The sequence below is a fragment of the Cuculus canorus genome, chromosome 10, assembly GCF_017976375.1.
Source record: "Cuculus canorus isolate bCucCan1 chromosome 10, bCucCan1.pri, whole genome shotgun sequence".
Lineage (NCBI taxonomy): Eukaryota > Metazoa > Chordata > Aves > Cuculiformes > Cuculidae > Cuculus > Cuculus canorus.
In genome coordinates this window covers 2,136,502-2,152,459 of record NC_071410.1, presented here as the reverse complement: position 1 = coordinate 2,152,459, position 15,958 = coordinate 2,136,502, and the positions used below count along the sequence as shown (strand labels likewise).

The 15,958-nt window shown below is 42.9% G+C and overlaps 1 long non-coding RNA gene across 7 annotated transcripts; it reads left to right on the top strand.

Moving 5' to 3' along the window:
• The first annotated feature begins 868 nt into the window (after positions 1 to 868).
• Positions 869 to 15,205, top strand: LOC128853180 (uncharacterized). 7 transcript variants are annotated; one of them, XR_008451512.1, is made up of 11 exons: positions 869 to 1,064; positions 1,439 to 1,510; positions 1,627 to 3,167; positions 4,516 to 4,615; positions 6,963 to 7,040; positions 7,979 to 8,110; positions 8,666 to 8,826; positions 9,943 to 10,118; positions 11,773 to 11,949; positions 12,588 to 12,782; positions 15,077 to 15,205. It is a non-coding gene; the product is annotated as an uncharacterized LOC128853180 (long non-coding RNA). The 7 variants fall into 7 exon arrangements; XR_008451514.1 differs by lacking the exon at positions 15,077 to 15,205 and having other exon boundaries at positions 1,627 to 1,700; positions 2,493 to 3,167; positions 12,588 to 14,448; XR_008451513.1 differs by lacking the exon at positions 15,077 to 15,205 and adding an exon at positions 11,195 to 11,357 and having other exon boundaries at positions 12,588 to 14,448.
• Positions 15,206 to 15,958: the final 753 nt, after the last annotated feature.

Below are 15,958 nucleotides of genomic sequence, written 5' to 3'. Positions count from 1 at the left end.
CTTCAAAACCCTTGGAGTTGCTTGATCCTATGTTTACAGCAACCCTAAGCCAAAAGGGAGCATGGTTAGGTTGTTTTCTTTAATGTAGCGTTTTTGAGAGCCTCATTAGCGAGCTTCAGCTGGAGAATATAGTTGCTGGTGTTTTTTAGTGCACAGACGAACATAACAGTTCACTGAGTGGGAGCGATGTGCAAGTGATGGGGGTTATTTCCATGGGATCTGTCAGTGGCAAAGGAATCACATTTAGGAGCAGAAGATTCCGACAGAAAACTGTAATGATTAAGATAATCAAGCTCATTAAAGCTGTTATTTTATTTCCATCTGACATGACTGTACTTAAAAAGAGCCGAGACAGAGGGACCTCTATGTGATGAAGACTCTTCTGAGAAGCCTTTCAATTCTGAAAGGGAAAAGGGAACTCAGCACTTTCTGAGCATTTCACTGATAATGCTGAAGCTTTGCAGTTGCTGCTTCTTCTTGTCCTTCCCAAAGGTTGGGCTTTGTCCTGACTCAAAGTAAAAACTTTATTATCAATAGTTATTGAAGGTAAATTTCGGTGTATGTTCTTTGGGTGGGCACAAGCAGGCACTTCCAATGATCAAGTTTCTTTCAGCAAATTCTCAGCTTTGCTTAACTCTTCTATACTCACTTTGAGAAGGCCCTACCTTCCCACAACATATAAAAGAGATTCTTTCATTTTGACGTGCAAAATACCTGCACCCCTGAGCTTTTCAGCTGCAGGCACAAAAATCCAGATGCACGGTTTGCAAGGAACAATGAAGCTTAAAAACAAAATACTTCCCTTTTGAGCAAGTCCTAATTGCATTTACTTCTTTTTCCCTTTAACTCACGTGCCACTGCGGGACCAGAAAGCAAAAGAATCTCAGACGAACTGCTGCTGCACGTGAACAAATCAGTCCCAGACAGTGCCATGAGAGGTTGTGAGCCAGGTGATATGGTGAAAAAATGCCTGCTGGTGTAATATTGATGAGTGAAATAATGGAAATGGGCACTACAGATAAACCACAGTGCCACAAAAATGCACAGAAACTGCAAATGGAAAGGTGAGCTTTTTTCATCCTTTGCTGAGCTTATTGGGATGAAAAATGGGAACAATGGTAAAAAACCCCAAAGTTTTAAAAGCCTTTGAGTGAAAATGAGAAGATTGGGGCTGCTGTGTAGGACAAGCAGGGCAATAATTAGTCAAAAATCTCAAAAAAGAAACAATGTCTTTTCAAAAGGTCATGCCTTTACGAGCTGTAAGTGAGGATATTCAAATATTAACACGAAAATAAACATGGAACTGAGAAAAATGAGTAGGGTGTATGGGGAAAGAGGATGGCCAAAATTAAAGGCAAAAGAAGAGCTGAAGGAAATTAAAGGTCTAATTGATAACTGGCATCGGACCTAACTGAACCATTTTTTTTTTTTGAGGAAGCTGCTGAGATGCTGATCTGGAGATTTATAAAGCTCTTCCTGGGCACAACATGCTAGTTACCTTCCAGCTGAGGTGAGAAAGTGGCTGTGATGAGTTTCTCCAAAATACACAGCAAGATTTGTTAATTTACAATGGGGAAGCATTTATTGTCCCTTTAATAATAAATTATTTTATATCTCAATCCTCAGCACGAGCCGCCAGCCCTTCAGAACCTAGCAGGGAATAAATAGGCATTTGCAACGTGAAATACGGTATCTATCATGTAAGTAAAAGCCCATATAAACTTATTGCATCATTACCACGTGCAAGTAGCTACAACCAGGAGCACCGTGTCTCCTGCCTCGGCTGATGCTGAAGTTTCAAAACACTGGAGCCTGGGTAATATTTTTAACGAGACGGAATGACAGTTTTAATAATTCCCAGGTCCCAAACACGTATGAAACGAGCCCTTGATGAGAAAGGTCTGATTACAAATAACCTGCAGAGAGATGAAAGTTCGCTTTTAATATCTGTTTTTTTAAGTCTGATTTAGACTTTCAAGAGGCTTCAAAAGAAGGCAAAGACTAGAAAACAGTTTGATTTTATACTGTTAGATGTGTGAAATAAAATGCTGGACAATAAGAGATGTAAAACAGGCAACAAGTGCAAATGACTTAAATCAAATTAAAGAGCTAATTGAAAATAATGGAATTAAAACCTTTCTTGCTTGTTTTTATTCATCTGTTTTTCATCACTGTTTGCAATAGCACTTTTTTAATCTTTTTTTTTACTTTGAAGAACAAACTTTCTCGGCCATGAAAGTCAATGATTTTAATCGGTATCTGAAATGTCATTCTATGGGGATGTAGATGCTAAATGCCAGTCAGGAAGAGAAGCACCACCAACATTGACCAGCAGGACAGCCAGAGCTCTGCACGGCCTTTGTCTGTAGAGCTTTCCCATACAACATCATGATACTGAGTTACTTTATGTCCCATTATAGTGGTCCTCTCCAACGCACTTTTGCTTTAATTCTCTGTACTCTCTAAAAGTAATAGCCTTTTCTCTATTGTAGCATACACGCTCTTACACCTTCACCTCTGCAAACCTCTGCCTCTGGTGAGTAACCACAAGGTAAGAGCAAGCTGAAATCCCAAATCTGTTCAGCTTGAGAAGAGTTTTTGCTCAGATCACCCCATATGGAGTTACAATATTGATTTTTATTTCAAAAAAGGACTTGTGTGTTTAAACTGAAGAGAAATGAGTGTCACATTAGACTACGTCTGTGTTTTTCTTCTCATAATAGTAAAGGAGTGATTCCTCAGCAGTGGGATTGGTGCGAAGGCAAATTTCCCTGTGCTATAGGGACACACTCCTTTGTGTTCCCACTGCAGTGCCACTGTTGCGTGGGAGAGCAGGCATCCCAGCAGGAGTGCAACTATCCTATGATTCTTCCCTGTTTCACTTTTCTGACCCTCTGCAGTGCCATTGTCCTGCCAGGTTGACACCTCTTTGCTCTTCTGTCTCTGCTCCAGAGCCCGGCACATCTCCTCTGCGTTCCCTCAGCCGCTTTCAATCTCCAGGGCAGGAACCTCTTTGCAAACACGTATTCATCCAAAGCGTCTCTGAAGGCCAGAAGTCTTGGAGTGCTTGGGAAAATGCTTCGACAGTAGGAAAAAAAGGTGATCAGGCACTGGCAGAGGCTGTCCAGGAAGGTGGTTGAGTCACCATCCCGAGAGATATTTAAAAGGTGAGTAGATGAGGTACTTAAGGATGTGGTTTAGCGGCAGATAGGGATGGTTGGACTCGATGATCTCGGAGGTCTTTTCATACCTGGTGATTCCATGATTCTAAACCAGAGTTGAGTAGCACGTGGTTGCGAAGTGGATCTGCGTGGGGATGTTACCTACAGCCTTTGAATGTGGGATCGCTTTGGGGAGCAAAACTGAGCCTGAGCCCACCAACCTGTTAAATGCACCTGGCGCAGAAAACCCCCACCGTGAATCCCTGTTATCAGTGTTCAGAAAGTTTCCTCCTTTTTTCGAATGGAAGCTCACAGAAACAACTTCCCCATGGGTGACCGAGCTGGGTGGCACGGTGTGCCAGGGCCAGGAGGAACCGCTCGGCCGGGGCTGCCTCGCTGGGTTCAGCCACCCCTTGGTTTTAGGGGTTATTTGGGCTTTACTTCATGCTGCGCATGAGCGAACTGTGCTGCCTTTCTCACGGGGAGCTTCCTTTTTAAAACTTTGAGAAGAGGGGGGAAAGCCAACTGAGAAAACAAAAGGACGATTCCCCAGCTTGTGGGAACAGTATTTTTAAATGAAATTATTTCCCCTGTGTGCTGCTACGCTGCCTCTTCATTAGAGAGGAGAAGCGTGTGCAATTGCCCAATGCCGAGTGCTCGCAGTATGCGAGGACTGCATGAAGAAATCATTTCTGGGACTGAAAACCAAACCGTCACTGCTCCTTAAGTTTGGTGAAATAGCCAATCAGTCTCAGTGGGATTTTGCAGGAAAAGGATTAACGTAAAAAAAAAAAAAAGGGAGAGAGAAAACCCAGCAGCCCCAGTGCGTTCCCGTAATGAAGGGTCTAAAAATGCCCCACTCATTGATGCAAAATTACAGTTATTGTTTATCCTCCTTCTACTTCACACGGCTTTGTACAATACGCACGACGAAAAATACAAGCAAACAACCGCCACATTAGTTAAGAGACCTTCCATTTTACTTTGGCAGTTCACGATAATGGAATTTAATTGTGGAAAAAGCTGAATAATTTTAGCTGAATGTCATTTGGTTCATTCAAACTGGGAATCAGGGACATTTTTAACAAAGGTTTTCAAACTTCTTTTGAAATCAGGAAGCTGCTGTGCACAGATAAGGGGAGAGGTTTGAGGATTCTCTATCAGAAATTTCAAGGTTTTTTCCATCTGCTTTTTCACATTAACTGGTAATTATCCAGAAAGGCACATAATAGTGCAGAAATGACAGAAGCTGACAAAGGTTTTCCTAAGATATGTAAATTGTCAGTGATAGGCAAGGTGCAATAGAAAGGCTTTCTACAGCACAATTATTTATGCCAGTTTCATTTGCTTTTAGGTAGCACTGATGGCATACGGCACCGCCGTGCTTATCACAGCCGCTGCACATTCCCCTCACCACCAGCATGCAGGAGAGATGGCAAAAACCGAGCTTGAAGGTTGGTGGTCTCCTCTGACTCCGCTTTTTATATAAAATACATGTGCGCATGTCAGCACGGGTGTGCCTGTGAGTATAGATATTTCTGAGAACTCTCTTGTTTATTATAACGTTCCCCTTCATTTCTCATGCTACATAAATAAATAAATAAGCGGGACACTTCCCGCTGAAACAGCTTTTACATATTGGTTACAGCTGGGCTACGAGTCCACCCTCCTCGCAGCATCCGATGTTTGCATCCGATGTTCGTTAGCTCTTTCCATTGATTGCATATTTTCAGCAAACAGCCTGTTAAAGATGCTCCGATAAACTCCCTCCTCCAGCTGAAGAGCCCAGCTCTCTGCGCGCTGCTCCTCTGCCGGGGGTTGAAAATACAAGTGGTGGGACAGGCACCCCATCTGCTCTTAAAGATGCAGCGCTGGGATGGCCGCATGCGGATACTCTCAGCTTATGCTCCTTGAGGGAAAACAGACCCTCGCTCCCCTCCCAGCCTCAGGAATTATTACATGTAGGAGCACAGAGATGCCACCCCCCGTGCCAGGTCCCTGCCAGTCTCCAGGGTGGGCTCCAGGTTCTGAACAGGGTTTTGCACAGGTATTTTAGGTCTCTGCTACACAAGCAGAGGGATGAAGGGTGAAGGTTTGACTAATGTCCACTTTCCAAAGGAGAGCCTGTGCTTCTGAGTCCTTCTAGGAGGTTAGTTTTTATTTAAATAAAGTGTTAAGGGCTGTGCATGGGAGAAATTCCTGCCTGACCCTGGCTGCATTAGACTCATACCGGAATTACAGGCTTTAATTAACCTTTTCTGGGAATAGGACTTCATATGTAACTACACATGTAATGAGAGGTTATAAGATCTTTAATGGATGAAGGGACTTTACCTATCAGTCCCTGATGTAGTGGTACCAGAAGTATTATGGTGGTATAATTACTTTACATTAGCACGTGAGTGATGTTAAGTTGCACTGATGGGGGGCTGTTTCCATGTCTGTTTGGGGGTGGAATTAATTTCCTTTGTGCTAATATTAACTTAAGTTAATGGGGGCTGAGAGAAAGTAAACAAAGATGCAACACAATAGATTTATATTAAAAAAAAAAAAAGAAGATTGCATTTGAAAGTCAATGCCCTTAGCTATTACCTATAAGGACCTTGTCTCCTGTGTTGAGCTTTGTCTTCCTAAATCCCACATCAAAGGATTTGGGTTGAAGGGGAAGGATTTGACCACCAGAGCTGGTGAGGCTGCAGGCTGCTGCTCCAAGAGGGTCTGTCTGTGCAGGAAACAGTTTAGTCGGTTACATCTTTATTTCTTTAAAGACAGATTTTCTTTCAGGTGTTTTCATGTCATAAAGAATAAACAGAATTTTTCAAAAGGGCTACTTGGTCAGTGTTTATCTCCATCAGGAGGTGTGGGGTCGGGGGCTTTGGATAGAACACCCCAGCTGCTGAGTTACGGGGGGTGCAGCCCCCGATAGTGTCAGAGGGCCAAACCCACCAGTTATGGCAGCTGACAGAGGGCTGCAACTTGAGCACTTGCTCTTACCCAGCAGAGCTTAAATTTTGACCATTAAATAATAGCAGCAAAATATTCAGCATCCATCTCCAGCCAGGGAATTATTTATTAAAGCTGTTCAGCAAATAATTGGGAATAATGAATCCATGAAAAGAAATTGTATACTGAAAAAGAAGTGAAATTCACTGGAGGAATTATTCACTTCAACTTAGTCACTCAGCCCTGCTAGGAGAGATTTGAAATATAAGCTTCAAGGAGCCTGCAGAGGCATGAGGGAATGTGTGGAGTGGAAGGAGAGAAGGGTGAGAAAAAACACTGAGGCTGAAAAAAGCATTGCACCAAAACATACGCATTCCCATGCCTCTTGCTGTCCCCTGATGACCCTCGTGCCGTTCAGCAGCTGCACAGGGGGTGCCAGTCTTCTGCCAAAGCAAGGCGTGGCATTAGGCCCCCAGATCTCTGCTTGACTTCAACCTTGACCATAGTCTGGTGAGGAGGAGAGCGCGGGTCAGAGCCCGAGCCCACAGCGGCTCCCGTGGCTGTGTTACCTGAGAGAGCTCTAATGACAGGGTTTGATTGCCTGCATCAGTTGTCTTTGCGATGAGATGTGAGCATTGGTCAGTCTGGCTGTTATGGGACTTCGCTCTTGCAGGCCTTCAGTTTTATGTCTCTGATGAGCCTCACATTAAAAGAGGATAAGTTTAAAGGGCACAAAAAGCTTTGATTAAGTCATATGCAAGAAAAACATCCCGTGTCTTAAAAACAACATCCCCGTGCCCAAGCACTGTCTCCTATAAAATATCTTGCTTAGTTTTTTTCTGGTTTTGTTTAAATCAGGGACTCTAAATTTCTGGAATGCTTCCGATTTACCTGGTGTGGTGGTGGAAGGTTCAGAGTCAGAAGGGATTTCTGGAGGTGATGTGTTTTGCCTAAGTTGCTTGCTGCAAAATGTTGGACACGCTTTCAGCACGCAGCGCTCTACCTGAGCTGAAAATCATAAAAGAAATGGACACTGGGGATGGCAGGAGCTCCACATCTTTCTAGGTCATAAAAGAATGAAAGAAAGAGCAATGTAGAAAAAAAAATGTGCTTTAAAATATCATGTTTTCATTGACCAAAACCTTCCAGCTTCTGCGATGGCAGAGCCCCTAGACATCGCACCCAGCATTTCGAGGAGAAAGGGGGGGAATTAGAGCAGGGAAATGTGGTGGTTGAAATGCACAGAAATGCAAAGGCCTGAATGCATTGTCCGCATTATTCAGATTTTTTTCTGCAGCCTCTTGTTAGACTTCGAAAGAAAAAAGAGAAAAAAATTTAAACATGTTTCAGAATCATTGAACTGTGCTTACATTAACTTACACTAAAATTATTTTTAATTAAATGAACTTCCCCTTTTTGTAGCTGGAAGGTACTTATGTGAGATAAAAACTCCATTCTAATAACACTGAGACTCACCACCACTTAATTAGCATCACAACTCAAAGCAGACAGAGCAGGAAGGCGAGTGGGGAGGTGGGCTTGTGCTGCTGGGTTGGATTTTGGGGAAAGATGCTTCCTCCTACAGCAGCCCCCATCTCTGAGCCCACCCAGCACCGCGAGGCACACCGGGAGTGGAAATCACACCTAGTATTTGACACAGTTTGTGGCGAAAGCAATTATAATTAACATTATATTAAATATTAAGTCAAGATCATAAAATGTTGATTGGTACTGATTAGCTGTATAATCCATAATTAGAAATCACTGCACCCTTCACCAGGTACTGTAGTGCTTCGCTTATGATTTCACTGCTAAATTAAGCCAGTGATTCAGCTTTTGCCCTGAGTTTTACTTTTGCATTTAATTTCGTTCAGAACCACTTTCAGGTGAAGAAAGGCACAAGACCTGCTCCTGCTGAGGCTGTTCCCGGTCTCTCCATCCCGAAGGCACCTCCCCATCACTACTGAGCCCACAGGAAAGCGATAGCCGAATTCCCACTGCTTCAGGTGTGTGTGCAAGATGCAGGAAGATGAAAGCTCCCTGTGTGTTTACTTACCCTCAGAACAGCAAACACAAAAGGTAGAGCTGAAGCCATTCATGCCCTCCTGGCTGTTCTCAAGCCAAGGCAGATAAGTCAGTGTTTGGCAGCACCAAGATAATGATTTATTGCTAGCATAAATTAGGAGTAGACTGATACCTTAGGAAGGAGGGAGATTGAGAAGATTCTTTAGTTTGATTTGATTTTAGAAGACTGAACCCATCTGTGCCTCACATGGGATGGAAACACCAACCCTTTGTCAAACCACTTGGAGAAGATAGTGGTTCTGGGCTGCAAGCTGTTGTGGGAGGGTGAGTGATTTCAGGTGTTTAGGAAGGCTTGCTGCAGTAGCCCTGCCTCCAAGAACAAGCCCTTTCCCGACTTCATGGGCCCAGTCATCAGGAAGATCCATTTAGAACGGATAAAGTCATCATTGCACCCTAGGAAGCCTTCAGGTTTCATTAAAGTGAAAAAGAAAATCCACTAACCATAAGATTTTATGTCTTTGCTGCTGTTTTTTCAGTGTCTTCCTTGCCTCCAGATCCATCCATGGTTTTCCATAGCATTTCTGGATAAAAATAATTAAATTCAGCAAATAAAATCCCAGACCCATGGCAGCGTGGCCGTCAGGAGGAAACCAGCTGTACCCGCTTGAACTCGGTCAGCCTCCGCGCAGTGCTGCAGGTGAGCTGATCCACAGGGAGCTTCGCAGCCTGAGCTCAGCACCCGCTGGCAAACCCAGGGCTAGAGAGAGAAAATACATAGTAATAATTTTTCTTTTCCAAGGGCGCACTTTGGAGTCCTATGGAAGAAATCTTTTATTCCTTCTGCAACATCCTGTTATCTTTTGCACTGATTAATATTGCCTGGGAGAGGAGATGCTGGGCAGAGCCCGACGCTCTCAGTCAATGAAATCAATGCAGTCGTGACGCTCCACCGATTTTCCCTAACTAAGAGCTTGGCCTGAAAGGCAGCGTACATGGCGTTACAGAGGACATATGGAATCACAGAGAGTGTGGCTGCCGGTCAGGCTGAGAAAAAAAAGAAAGCTGCACTCTGGGTCCTCATTTCCCTGCGATGGGCACTGCGGGATGCAGCCTGGAATGCGTCAGGGAGGAACTGCACCCCATAATGCTCATAGCTTGTTCTTGCACTCTTAACTATACTTATTATGTTACTAGTTGTCCCATTTTTATTTAAATGATGGCTTTAAGCTTGGATAGCCTGTCTTCTTCTTTTAAGAGCTTGGGTTAGTGCAGGGAAACTCCACTGTGGTGTCTTCTCTCAGGGACTGCCCTGGCTGAGCTCCTCCAGCAGCTGTGTGTCCTGAGCAGATCTTGACCTGTCCTCCTACAAATAATCCAAAAAAACAGATTAACTCACCTTCTTCCCCTGAGCATGCGGCAACCTGAAAAAACAAGAGAGAGGACCAAACCTTGTGTATTCTTTGCTGAAATGTTTATTGTGTAGGGGTTACCTCTGGGTCAGCAGCTAAATAGGCAGATAATTGAGAAGATTCCCATGCCATGACCATCCAAAGCAAGATATTTCTACTCTTTTTGCACTTTTATTAGGAAAGAAAAGATGCAATTAAATGCAGAATTTCCTACCTTTGTATCGCCCTTCCCTGGGCAGTAGCGAGTGACTGCTTGGCACAGGGCGCTGTGTTCTGGTGTAAAACTGTGTGGGCACCCACTTTACGGCACTCATCCCCTATCTGTGCTGTACAACAAATCCAACCACCCAACAGACAGCCTGTTGGCTTGTGTAATACTAAAAATGTCTATTTTTCGCCTGCAGAACCAATGCATTACCTCAGAAGGGGCACCAGAACGAAAGCCTGGAGCTGCTGCCAACCCTGGAGCTGAAACGCCGCTCAATTAAGAGTGATGGTATTGCTGCAAAGGAAAGAAAAATCTTCTCTCCAAAATGACTGCAAAGAGCAGGTCTCTGCAATTCCTTCTTTAACACTGAAGGTATTTTCATCCAAAAATATCTACTTAAAGGCAGGTTTAATCTTAAAACAGCATTTTCCAGTAAAAAAAAAAAACAAGCACCTTCAAAAATGTCTCGAGTTATTTCTCCTTCAATTTTTTTTTCCAATTAAATTAATTTAAAATGAGTGAAAAATGTTTCATACCCTAAGATCCTGAAACCTCCGGTGTCAGCTGAAACCGGCACTGCTCTCAGCTTCAGCCCTTGCTGCAGGCACCTCTGCTTTGAAGCCTTTGAAGTGTTTGTGGCACAGGCAGAGCCTCTCCTCAGAGCAAGCCAGGCATTTTTTATATATATATATATATATATATATTTAATGTGTAAAGTGCATGCATGTTTGTGTTAGTGTAACATGGATTTTCACAAAGCAAAGTTGATGATTTCCAGGACAAAATTACAGGAATTATAGCCTTGCTGAGAGCATCCATAGGGTGCTTTTTGCCCAAGCCCCGGTCACTTCAGCATCATCCTGAAGATCCAATTGAAACCATGTTCTGCCCTTCGGAGAGACTGAAACAGTACATTTAGTTGTGCCTACAGGACTCACTCACTCTCCCTGCATCAGGGTTTGCTCTTTTAAAGCTTAGAGGAAATAACGTTGCCAGGAAAGCACCGGGAGCAAAGTGGTTGTGGATGCCCACCCCGGCTGGGAGTTGCAAAGCAGCCAACATCACTGCTCTGCGTTTATTTTGGGGATGTGGTGCAAGAATAATCCAATAAATTTGAGTGATGGTTGGGTTTGGGAGCTAATTATTTGTCTCACAGGGTGATGACCTTGATTCTGGAAACACCGTGCATGGTTTCAGAGGCAGCATCTCTGCCTGTGTAAGAAATGGATCAGATGGGAAGGCTCCAGCTCAGCAACTGATCAGCAGGACTGATTTGGTGGCTGATTTGTCTAGAATGTTAAATTTCCCTATGTTTTAGTCAGGGACAGATTCAAAATTGTTGCCTCTGTTTTGGAAATGAGACGCATTTATTTATCACACATTGCGATTATTCCAGCCTTTAACCCGTGAGATTTAATCAGTGATAAAACCTTCCGACTTTAATGCAGGGAGTTCAACCTGTGTTATTTGCGCGGCGTTTCTGAATGGTTTGGTCAACATCTTCTCCCATGGACTGTTTTTTAAATAGAAAAGTATGGAAGATTTCTAAGAACGTCTAAAAAGGAAAACCAGTTTTGTTCTGTGACTCTACAAAAATCTCTCTGAGGACTGGTAATATATTTTGCCAGGGCAATGTTCCTATTCCAGGGGTGGTTTTTCTCTTCTCAGCATTTGTTGCTTTTCTTTTAATGTAAGCCACACAGGGAAATATTGGCAAATGGAGAAGGAAAATATAATTAACCCTGTGTTTTTCAGACAATTGCCCTTTGGGCCACTTTGTTTTTATTTTTTCTAACTTTATGAAGCCATCATTAATCTAGTCAGCCAAGGTCAGACGAGACTTTTTTCTTCTTTGCAGACCCTAAAGCTTATAAAGCTTCAATCTACCCTTCCATAACCAAATGTTTAGTACCTACCGCTTGGGTTAATTAGAGTGCATTTGTTACTGCTCTGATAATAATCACTACTACGCCATCATTGGCAGTGGCTCGAGGCTATTTTTTCATTTGTTATTTCTTTTTAACAGCAAGCATTTATGCAGTCACAGTACCTAAACCGCTGGTTCTCTTGGGTTCAGCCAAGGGTCCATGCAATGGAATGATACATGGAAATATCAAGTTCCAGAGAATAAGAGCATCACCCATGCTCGTGACAGTTCCCAAACCAAATGCAGCACAGCATCGTGGATATACCTCAAAAACAGGTGACTTTTTTTGTTTGGGTTTTTTTTTAAAGAGGAGGAGAGAATATTCATAGGGGAAATAAAAAGATTGCTCAATGTCCAGCATTGATTTATAAACAAGATTTGCCAAGCAGGGTGAAAAGGAGCCTTCCAGATTCATTCAATTTGCAGTTGTTGGAATTGATAAGAGGGCTTTGGCTCCTGAGAGAGAATATGGGATGAATTAAGAAACAAATACATATCTGTAAATAAAGTTTTTCCTATTCAGAATGTTATTTTGGGAAATTGGGGGGGGGGGGGGGTGGAATCTGCTTCTCAAATGTCAAGTACTTGAAAGACTAAAAATAGATCAGCGGAATAAATAAATTAACCCAGAAGACAGGGCTGATGCTCTGCAGGCATCAGGGATTAAATACATTCGCTAAATTCAAAGTGGTATTCCAGATAAGAGCTCTTTGTGCTGCAGCATGTACAGCTTATTGATTATAGGATTGAGGTGCTGTGCTCTCTTGTAAAATGTACTCTGGCTGATATGACTTAATCCTGCGGTAATGTACAGCCTGGCGCAAAAAGCATGGAGTTAGCTTATATTTTCTTATTTATTTTAATTTTGTTTGTGTCTTAATTTACTGCATCACATCTGTGCCCTCTCCCTCCAGCGCTTCCCCAGGCAGCGTTTGCTCAGGACGAGGAACTTCGGAAGGTGCTGACTCAGCGGGCTGAGGGCGGGGATGCCCGGTGGAGGACTACGTGATAGGGAGCATGGGAATCTTTGTTAGTTTTCTTCCTTTCCATAGGGATGTAAAGCCTTAGCTCCTCCCTTCTCCATTGCATTGTGTGCGCTGGCTGCAAGGGTGAGTGATCCCTGAGTGCCGGTGGTGCTCGATTGATGTAGGGAGCCTTGGAGAACAGCTCAGATGGAGATACTTGTACTTCAAGACTTCTACGTGGTGTTATCTGAGTCCACCGAGGCAGCAGAATTGTGTCTAACAAAGGTGAAAACACCACCTCTCCAGATAAGACAGATTTTTCTGAACAAAAAGAACAAGTGGGAAGTTTAGCGAGTCCGGCTGGGTCGAAGCCAGCAATCCCCAAGGGGCTGTTACACACCTAGCTGGAATGAGTTTTCCTTAAGTTCCAATTAGCCTGTTCTCCATGGCAGAGGGTGCTTTCATCCTCCTAGTTGGATGTTCAACTGCCACGGTCATTTCACCCTAACAGAAAAGGAGATTTCTTTCCTCCTTTGGAAGCTCTCCTGCCTCTGGTGCTTAGCTCAGCTCCTCGCTGCAGGTTGCTCTGGCCAGCAGGCCTCTCCAAACGTGGAATTTTACATATAAATTACCAAGGAAGAACAAAGTCTCCAGGCCTCTGGTGGTGTAAGAATGCAGCTGGGCACAGCAGTGACACTTCCATGGCATGCTGATCTCCTGGTCCTTCTCACCTCGGCATTGCTGCCCAGCACCTTCACCTTTCTGGCCTTAGGCGCTCCTTGGGTGCAAGTTTTCTGAGTCATCAATAAAAACACTTGGTCTGATCAAAGGAAAAACCTTTTATGATTAGTTTTTGCCTCCCTGGTGTGAGGGAACAGCTGATCAAGGAGCTGCAGGGGCTTGATTTTTGGGTAACCTCCCCCAGTATCTCCCACAGGTTTGGCAAATCTCCAAATGCCTTACTTCACCGAATCAAGCCTCTTCATCTTAAGACATATGTAGCCTCTACTATGTAACGCTGCCTCCTGAGCACGATCCACGGGGCCTGTTTTTTTAACACCCAAGATTCATTAATATTTCCTGCAGAGTGTTCAATAAGTAGTGAATAAAGCAGGAAGTGTCCCAGATGTTGGGAAGAAAAAATGGAATTATTCATTGCTTACTAACGTCAAATGCTAATGTGAGAAAAGCATCCTTGAAGAAATCCTTGACTAAAATTCATCAGTGATGTGAAATCACTGTTTTAATTATGCATTTTTGAATGTATTTATTAGTCTCGGTTCTGATCTGACTTACAGATGTTTAACAGTGATAAGGGTCTACTGCAGCCTTTGGAATTACTCATGATTTATAATGACAAAACTTGGATCAGAATTAGGTCCTTGTCACTACTCTATAATATCCTTTCATCAAACTTCTTCACATTCAACAGATGAAAGAGACAGCGGTTTCCGCAATTTCAAACCCTACCGCTGAGTCCCTTAGCTTGGTTTTTTTTTATATTTCTCCTCCAGAAATGATGATTCTCACTCAAAATTTTGTCTGCTTGAGTTATATTTCATTGAATCATAGAATGGTTTGGGTTAGAAGTGACCTCAAAGCCCATCCAGTCCCACCCCCTGCCATGGGCAGGGACACCTCCCACTGGATCAGGGGCTCCAAGCCCCATCCAACCTGGCCTGGAACCCCTCCAGGGATGGGGCAGCCACCACTGCTCTGGGCACCCTGGGCCAGGGCCTCCCCACCCTCATCGTGAATAATTTCCTCCTAATGCCTCCTCTAAATCTTCCCCCTTCCAATTTAAAGCCATTCCTCCTCATCACATCTCTCCATGCCCTGGTAAAATGCCCCTCCCCAGCTTTCCTGTAGCCCCTTCAGGTACTGGAAGGCCGCTACAAGGTCTCCTTGGAGTCTTGCCCTCTCCAGGCTGAACAACCTCAACTCTCTCAGCCTGTCCTCGTGGGACGCGTTCATATTTGCCATAAGAAACTTGAAAGCTAAGAAATTAGACTCTTTAATACACCAAAATTATGTGTTTAGTTTTGCTGGCTACAAATGTACCATTTTAATGGAAAAGGTAATTAATTTATCTATGATAGTCTATATTATCATTCTCTGTCTTCCTGTGGCTGTGCCTATCACAGGACGTTCAACACCAGAGGGGCTTTAAAAAAAAAGTATTCAAAAATGATTCAAAAAGTCATGCAATTTTCAAAAGAATGATGGAGTTTTAAACTATCGCTTGTTCTAGAGCTGATCCAGAATGAACAAGTCTCCAGGGATGGTTTGCTCCCTAAGGCATGAATGCGTGATTAAGCTAAATGTATTCCATAAATGCCTTGATGACATTAAACTAAATTTTTTAAAGAACAGATGGAGAAAGTTAATAAATATTTCATTCTATAATATAAAACTCACTTCTATATTCACAACTTCAGGGATCCTCGGCTTCACAGATATCAATAAGTCTGATGGATTTCTTGCTGCCTTCTCATTCTTCTGCCCCGGTGTCTCTTATGGGATCATCATTTCTGCATGCTTGGGTTGTTTTATGGGATCAGTGAAAGGCAAGTGACTGTAAATCTTGACCTCTTCTGCTCCTGGATTATATACTTTTATTCTTTCTGACCATAAGTGTTCATCTCTACACTGAATAGATAATTAAATGACAAAAATTATTCAAAGGGAATTTATAGGGAGAAATTATCACTTGAAGAACCGATGGGGCACAGACATAACCCAAGGAGAAAGCATGAAAAAACAGTTTAGAATGGCCAAATAAAACATTGAAATACCTGTATATTTGTAAATCTCATGAAACATCTATTCACTGGCAAAACTCCATGATTTTTACTTGGATACACCACTTCAATTTTAAACAAAATTTCTATTAATGGAAAACAGTGTGAATTTTGCTTAAGAACTGTAGACCAAGCCTGTTACTCATATGAAAGAACTAATCTTTATATGTGGGAATTACAATTTCTCACTTATGTATGCCAGGAATCTTGCAAAAGAATAATTAGAACTTGCTCCAAAAGTAAAGAAACGCTAGACTTGAATAATATTTTAGGAAGAGCATTAACAAACATTTTTATACTGCCAACAACCTTCACTCCTTTCTGCAAGAGATTTACATTACATTATTAATTAACTGTACTGAGTCAATAGTATGACACAAAGCTTGGGAGATGTATGTTTAGCACAAGCTGTGACATGCATGAGAAACACGTGCAGTTGGAGGAAGTTTGATTTAAAATTTATGCAAGTGACTTCAGCAAGCAAGGGCCCAACAAACTACTTCAAAGCATCGAGATGCA